Here is an 8,763-nt window from a genome sequence, read left to right as displayed (position 1 = left end):
GGGTGAGTGCAGCAAATAGATGTTCAGCCGTGCAGCGCCTAAGGGAGAGGCGCCACACACCATAGTGCAGCGCCTACTCTTTAGGCGCTGCACTTCTGGACATCCCAGTCCAGAGAGCAACAGAAGCTTCCAGTATGTTTTTTGCCCAAAAAAATGCTAAGTGAGTGTGCCCCAAGGGATAGGCGCTGCTCTGTACTGTGCAGCGCCCAGGCGTGAGGCGTTGCACATTACAGTGCAGCGCCCCTCCCTTAGGCGCTGCAGACTGACTTAGCAAATTTTCGGGTGCAGCGTCCCAGGAGCTTTTGCACCCGAAAATTTGCTAAGTCAGTTTGCAGCGCCTAAGGGAGGGGCGCTGCACTGTAATGTGCAGCGCCTCGGCCTTAGGCGCTGCACTATCTGCTGTTTTCATATACAAAGTGATTTTTATGTTTTGTGATTCACATAGATGGCACATAATCATATCCAAATCACATGTAGTAGTCCAAATCACATACTCATACACACATAGCAATAGAGTTGTCCAATCAGATAGTCATACACAAACATTTAGCCAAAGAGACATAGTCATTTACGTCTCATATCACATAGTAGCACACATTTTGGTTCATAGAAAAGGTCATGGTCCTTGTCCCTTCTTCTTCCTCTCTTCTTCTTCTTCTTCTTCTTCTTCTTCTTCTCCCTCCTCCGACCACCAAGGGAGCTCACCTTTCGCCTCCGTGTCCTCCACCCCCTTCATTGTTTCCATACCTATGAAAATGTCAATATAATAGTTAGTCACACAATGCAAAATGACAACACAAGCATTGAGCCAAAAGAACAAGATCATAGTAAGTCACATACGGCAATGGTCCATTGAGCCAAGTGAACATTCCTCCACCACGGCCGCCGCCAAGGCCAAGATCACCACCACTGCCTCTACCACCACCACGGCCTAGACCACCACTACGGCCTCTACCGCCACCATGGACTCTACCGCCACCATGGCCTAGACCACCACCACGGCCTCTGCCACCACCACGGCCAAGACCATCACCACGACCTAGGCCTTCACCACGGCCAAGACCATCACCATGGCCTAGTCCTTCACCACGGCCTCTACCACCACCACCACCACGGCCTAGACCATCACCACGGCCTAGGCCTTCACCACGGCCAAGACCATCCCCACGGCCTAGGCCATCACCACGGCCTCTACCACCACCACGACCTCTTTGTTGCCTAGTGCCCTGTTGGCTTGTTTGACTTGGTTGGCTACTCCTTGGTTGACTTGGTTGGCTATCATTTGCTTGGCTTGTGCTTGCATCATTTTTCTTTGATCTTTTTCTTGATTTGGGACAAGTTCTTGTGTTGTGTCCCCCATGACTGCAGTCCCCACAACGGGATTGCTCAGGAGGATCTTGGAATTGGCCGGTGCCGTATTCTCCACCGCCACCACGGCCCCATCCGTCCATGTCACCTCTAAGACGCTTTGTCTTACGTCTTCCCCGTCTAACGACCTTCAATTCCGGGTCCGGCCATAGTTGAACTCCATGATACTCCGGCCATTGTGATTGGTCCAAGTATGGCTGAAACCGGGGAGCCCATGTATTCTTTACCGTCATGATTGAGAACTCGGACTCCCTCACGGTAAGAGGGTGATTGACGTCCACATTCCTAACACGGGCTGCATTTAACAAGTGCGAGCATGGGAGATGAAGCAACGATGGCCTCATGCAGCTGCAATCACACCGTGTTAGGGAGACCTTGAAAGCGCGGCCTCCGTGTTGGTGGCCATCATTTGTGGTTCCTCCAGGCTCTTTCACCTCATACTTCCACTCGTTGTCGTCATATAGTACAGCTTCTTGGGAGTCTGCCTTTCGTGATTGAAAGTCCAACCATTCTTCAACCTTTGGTGGGAAATAGTACTTGTGCTTATCCTTGTTCTCACCAGCAATCTGCTTATCCGTCTCCATTGAATACTTCAAAAAGTATCCATTCATCTTGTCAAATGTGTATTGAACTATTGCCGTCACAGGTAATGCACGTACACCCTTGAGCACCTTATTGAAGCATTCTGCCATATTGCTTGTCATTTGACCGTACCTCCGGCCATCTTCATCGAAAGCACGTGCCCACATATTCCTTTCGACAATGTTCTTACTGAGAAATTCATGACCACCGGGGTCAAGTTTCTTGTGTCTGAGCAATGCATTGAACAATGTGGCAAACCGCTTGTTGGTGAAAGCGAGACAACAATCTTGAAGATCATCGGCCAACTCCTTGATACCACATGCCCTATAGAAGTTTGCACAAAAGTGCCTCATGCACCATCGATGGTGCAACTTTCTATGTCCGGGAATGTCAACCACCACCGCATTGAGAATTCCTGGATGGCGATCCGATATGACACAAATTTCCCTTTCAGCCGGTAATACCCTTGTTCTCAATTGACGCAAGAACCACTCCCAGTTATCATTGTTCTCCACCTCAACCAAAGCGAAAGCCAAAGGCAACACCCGGTTATTGGCATCACTTGCTATTGCAACCAATAAAGTGCCCTTGTATTGTCCGGTCAAGAACGTGCCATCAATGGCGATGACGGGCCGACAATGCTCAAAAGCCCTCATGCATTGCTCAAAGGCCCAAAATGCACGGCCAAATACTCGGACGGTCCTCCCGTTGTGAATCAATGTTTGGTGCCCATGAGGCTCAACCACGTGAACCATGCCTGGGTTTGTAGTGGCCATAGCTAACAACAACCTAGGGAGTCGGTTGTATGCTTCCTCCCAATTGCCATACAACATCTTGAATGCGGCTTGCTTTGCCTTCCATGCCTTGCCGTACTTCACCTTGTAATGAAAGATGGCTTTCACAAGGTCAATGACACTCTTGATGCTCATTGTTGGAAGTGTGGATATTTGGTTGGAAAGCCTATAAGCGATGAACTCGGACGTGAGTTGTCTGTGTTGTTGGTACACAAGCTTGCCATCCGCATTCTTGTGCCGGCACATGTGATTTGGTAGACAACTCACTATGCGCCAAGTGGGACCTCCTTTCCATGGCCTTGCACGCACAATCCATGGACAACTTGGCACTTCACATTTGACCGTGTAACGCACATTGACGTCCGAGTTGGCCACTTTATGTGGACGATAATGCGTAACCGAGTAGTTGTCGAGCCACATCTTCAATTCCAAGAAGGATTGAAACTCACAACCGGGATATATCCCGTTCTTGCCGTCTTCCAAATCACGGTGAGAACTTGGCCTAGCTCCAAGAGATATGCATTTGCCACCATCCACAACGGCTTCATCCGCGAGACTAAGATCCTTGAACAATGGTGTCTTGTGATCCCGCCCGAATACCTTCTTGAATGCTTGGGCCTCCTTCGGTGTGAACCCCTCCTCATCAACTTCTTCATCGGGACCATCGTCATCCGAGTCCGATGCATATGCACGGGAAAAAGGGATGGATTGGTCCATTGTCTCTTGCACATGATATTGGTCGAGATCACCCACATTGTTGTCATGGAGATCAACTTCGTTGTCATCCTCCTCGTACTCATCATTCTCCTCTTCAAAACCTTCATTTTGGTTGTTTGGAGTCGGGCTCAATGTTGGCCAATCTTGTTGCGTGAAATGAGGTTCACTCATTTGATCTTGGTTCATGGGTGGTGGAGTGCTAGCAACCAACGGGGAGGGGTTCCGGTTCAAGTCCAAATTCAAAGTAGACTCAACCTTCTTGGAGGCAAATAACTCAAGAGCCTTGTCTAGAGATTCGGCAACCGTCTCCTTGTATGCAACCCAACGTTGCTCGGAGTTCACACGCATTGTCTTCCAACGGATGTGCATTCCAAAACCAACATTATGCCTTCCCACGAACTCAACAACGTCACTTGGGTCCATCCAATTCAAATCCTTCCTCACTTGGTCCAAGAGCTCCGCATAGCTTGGACTACTCTCAAACACCATGTCAAGCTCATCCGGGTCCGGCTCAACATTGCCTTTCAAAAAGGCCTCTTTATCCACATGATGAACATAAACACATGTTCTCCCCATCCCTACAATAATAAAAAACACACATATATCAAGTAAGTACTTAACAAAAAATATTTGCACAAAATACATATGCCATAACATATATATGAATTAATAACCCTAACCCCCACTTAACAATAACCACAACCCTAACCATAGCATAACCCTAACACCAACATGAAACACACATAACTCTAACCCTAGCATACTATGAAAGCCTAACCAACCCAAATTAGCAAAGAAACATAACATGATTCAATACAAATTTGCAAATCCAAGCCAAAACTAGGTTTTCCCCAAAGTAGCAATATTTGAGCAAATGTGATTCCTATGGATGAAAATGAGGGGATCGAAGGAGATTACCTTAAGGGAGGGGTTGGCTTCGAAATCCACGGTCAAATACTTCGGATTTGCAAGATTTGAGAAGGATTTGAGAGGGGGAGAGGGGAAGAGAGGAGGGGCACAAGGCTAAGGGTTTGTGTGGGGTGGGGTGTGTGGGTGGGGGTGGGATGGGAGAGAGGGTGGGGCCAGCCTAAGTGGAACACAGACTGTGCAGCGCCCAAGAGCTAGGCGCTGCACATTACAAGTGTGGCGCCTAAGTCTGAGGCGCTGCAGTGCTGTCTGTGGGGCCGCAACTGGACCAGGGCTGCCACGCTGGCACGAGGTGCGACGCCCAATAGAGAGGCGCTGCATAGTAGTGTGTGGCGCCTAGCTGTCGGGCGCCACACAAAAGGGTCAGCAGAGTGAAATTTTTTCGGAACGAGGTCAGTTTGTGATTTGATTTGGACCTCAGGTCAAATATGTGATTTCTGCCCCCAGATCCCCTCCCACCATCCCAGCCGCCGCCACACACCATGGCCTATCGGTGGGGAGCTGCCCTCACAGCAAACAAAAACACAAGTAAAAGAGAGAGGAAAAATCAGGCAAAAAACTGGAGAACTCATCCGATGTTGTGTGCAACTCTTTATAGAGGATTGGTGCAACTCACAATATATTCATCGGGTGCATATGCACGTATATATATAGGTACAAGAAATATACATGCAATATACATCTCAACACCCCAGGCAGTCGAAGCGTCGCTACGGCCAACGCAAAGGCTGGATCGAAACTCCTCGAAAGGGGCCATAGGCAACCCCTTTGTCATGATGTCCGCAAATTGTTGGGAAGTAGGTACGTGGAGAACTCGAATGTGACCAAGAGCGACCTGTTCCCGAACAAAATGAATATCCAGCTCAATATGCTTGGTGCGACGATGATGAACTGGGTTAGCGGAAAGGTAAACCGCGGAGACGTTGTCACAGTAGACAACCGTCGCCTTGTCGATAGGACAAGAGAGCTCAAGAAGAAACTGACGAAGCCAGGAGCACTCTGCAACAACATTAGCCACCGCTCGATACTCTGCTTCAGCACTGGAGCGAGAAACAGTGGGCTGTCGCTTAGACGACCAAGAGATCAACGACGGTCCAAGGTAAACACAATAGCCCGAAGTGGAACGTCTCGTGTCAGGGCAGCCGGCCCAGTCAGCATCCGAGTAAGCAGTGATGTCCATGGCCGGAGAGGCATGAAGAGACAAACTGAAGTCCAGGGTGCCACGGATGTAACGGAGGACGCGCTTGACCACAGTCCAATGAGCATCACGAGGAGCATGCATCTGTAGGCAGACTTGCTGAACGGCATACTGAAGCTCCGGTCGTGTAGAGTAAGATACTGAAGGGCGCCCACAATAGACCGATAAAACGAAGCATCCGGAGCAGGTGAGCCGTCGGTGGCAGAGAGCTTGGCCTTCGTGTCGACAGAGTAGACACGGGTTTGCAATTAAGCATCCCAGCGCGATCAAGAAGCTCATGAGCATACTTCCGCTGATGAAGAAAAAAGCCATCCGCACGTCGAACAACCTTGATGCCGAGGAAATAGTGCAGAGGACCGAGGTCCTTAATGGCGAACTCAGCGCGAAGACGATCGGTAAGCTGTCGAAGAAGAGTAGTAGAGCAAGCTGTCATGATGATGTCGTCGACATAAAGTAGTAAGTAGGCGGTAGCATCCCCGTGTTGGTAAATGAACAGCGAAGCATCGGAGCGAGCAGAGCGGAAGCCGAGCTGATGAAGAAATGCTGCAATGCGCTGGTACCAAGCGCGGGGAGCCTGCTTGAGCCCGTACAAGGAGCGAGAAAGAAGGCAAACATGCTCCGGACAAGTGTCGTTGATGAACCCCTTAGGCTGTTGGCAATAGACCTGCTCCTCAAGATGGCCATGGAGGAAAGCGTTGGAGACGTCCATCTGGTGCACCGGCCATGCACGAGATACCGCGAGCTGAAGAACAGTGTGAATCGTCCTGGGCTTGACAACCGGTGCGAATGTATCCGTGAAGTTAATGCCAGCGCGCTGTCGAAAACCTCGGACCACCCAACGGGCTTTATAGCGGCCGAGGGTACCGTCGGGATGAAACTTGTGCTTGAACACCCACTTCCCGGTAATGATGTTGGCGTGCCGGGGGCGGGGTACAAGCTGCCAAGTCGCATTGCGCTGTAGAGCCTCAAATTCCTCCTTCATCGCTGCATACCAAAGCGGGTCGCGAAGAGCCATACGAGCGGAGGTAGGAAGAGGCGACAGGGGCACCGTAGATGCCGGGCAAGCATACTCATTAGCGGAGTAACGAAGACTCGGCCGATGAACGCCCATGCATGCACGAGTGAGAGGACCGGCGGGTGGTGGTGCAGTAGTCGGAGAAGCAGCAGGTGCCGGGGGAGCGCCAGGCACGGCCGGGCTGGGCGACTGCCCTGACGAGGCTGGTGAAGACGCCGGGGTGGCCAGCGAAGAGGCCGGCGTGGCCGGCATGGCCGGCGAGCCCGGCGAGGCTGACGAGGCCGGCGTGGCTGGCGAGGCCGGCTAGGCTGACGAGACCGACATGGCCAGCGAGCCAGACATGGTGACCAGCGAAGAGCCCGGCGTGGTCGGCAAAGCCTCCGACGAAGCCAGGAGAGGAGCTGGCGACGCCAACGGTGCACGACCCAAAGGAAAGGATCCCAGTGCAGCACGTTGACGAAGGGAGACAGACGAGGCATGATCCTCTCCAGCGGTGTGCACCTCCATGTGTTCCTGTGCAAAAGGAAAATAGCACTCGTCGAAATAAACATGCCTAGAGGTGATGACATGGTGAGACACCGGATCATAACATCGGTAGCCTTTAGTGTTAGCCGGGTAACCGAGAAAGACACAAGGCAAGGAGCGAGGGGCAAGTTTATGAGGGGCGGTGGCGGCGACACTAGGATAACAGAGGCATCCAAAAATGCGAAGACCGTCATAGGACGGAGGAGACCCAAAGAGAAGATGATGCGGGGTGTAGTTCCAACGAACACGACACGGACGAAGGTTAACTAGAGGTGTGGCGGTGGCAAGGGCATCCGGCCAAAACCGGGGTGGCATGTAGGCGTGAAACAGAAGGGTGCAGGCGCAATCGTTAAGAGTGCGAAGAATGTGTTCGGCCCGACCATTTTGCTGGGAGGTGTAAGGACAGGTTAATCGAAAGATGGTGCCGTGGTTGGAGAGAAGTGTACGGATGGTGAGGTTATCGAATTCCTTCCCGTTGTCGGTTTGGAGAGCATGGATGGGACGACCGAACTGTGTAGACACATAAGAGTAAAAGGCGAGGAGAGTGGCGGGAACGTCAGATTTCCGATGAAGCGGAAAGGTCCACACAAAGTGAGAGTAGTCATCGAGAATAACAAGATAGTATAGAAAACCAGAATTACTTGTGATAGGTGACGTCCACACATCGCTATGAATTAATTCAAAAGGATAAGAAGCAAATGTCGAAGAAGAACTAAATGGGAGTCTAACATGTTTGCCAATGCGGCATGCTTGACAAGAATGAGCATCCGCTTTATTACATGAAAAAGAGAAATCCTTGACTATTTGACGAAGAGCGGTGGTGCTAGGATGATCGAGACGGGCGTGCCAAAGATCGATGCCGGCGGAAAGAGCGAGAGGTCTAGTGCGTGATGATGATGAAGGCTGGACGGGGTACATGTCGCCGGGACTGTCACATCGGTGAAGAACCATCCGGGTGCGAGCGTCCTTAACAGAGAAACCAACTTCGTCAAATTCAACAGTTACAAAATTATCACGGGAAAGATTACGAACATAGACTAAGTTCTGAATAAGTTGAGGAGACACGAGCACATTATTAAGAGACAATGGCCTAGACGTAGAAGGAAAAGGAGTAGAACCGACATGAGTAATGGGAAGACCAGCGCCGTTACCGACGATGATACCAGAAGAAGTGTGAACGGGAGACGCGGAGGAGAGGTTACCCGGGTAGGCTGCCATATGAGATGATGCACCGGTGTCCATGAACCAGTCGCCACCGCCGGTGTAAGAACCGGGCTGAGGCGTGTATTGCAGCACCGAGAGCAGAGCAGGGTCATAGGAGACCGGCGGCGGGGGGTAGCCAGCAAACCCCGTCACCCCCCCCCCCCCCCACTAGGGTTTGGCGCGTCATAGCCAAACTATGCGGGGTAGGGGGGCAGCGGTGGTGTCGGAGCGCCGAGCTGGGGCGCCGCGTAGAAGGCCTGGTGTGCTGCTGGTCGAGGCCCGAGAAGCCCTGGAAGTGGAGCGCGGGGAACCGGCATTGTATAGGCGTGTACAACCCCGGTCCAGGGATTGTGGCCGGTGCCCCATGGTGGCGAAGGGAGTTGTTGTTGCTGGCCACCACCACGCTGCTGTCCACCGCCTTTGTTGGAGCGGTT

The sequence above is a fragment of the Triticum aestivum genome, chromosome 3A (assembly GCF_018294505.1).
Source record: "Triticum aestivum cultivar Chinese Spring chromosome 3A, IWGSC CS RefSeq v2.1, whole genome shotgun sequence".
NCBI classification, from domain to species: domain Eukaryota; kingdom Viridiplantae; phylum Streptophyta; class Magnoliopsida; order Poales; family Poaceae; genus Triticum; species Triticum aestivum.
Note: the sequence above shows the minus strand (reverse complement) of the source record.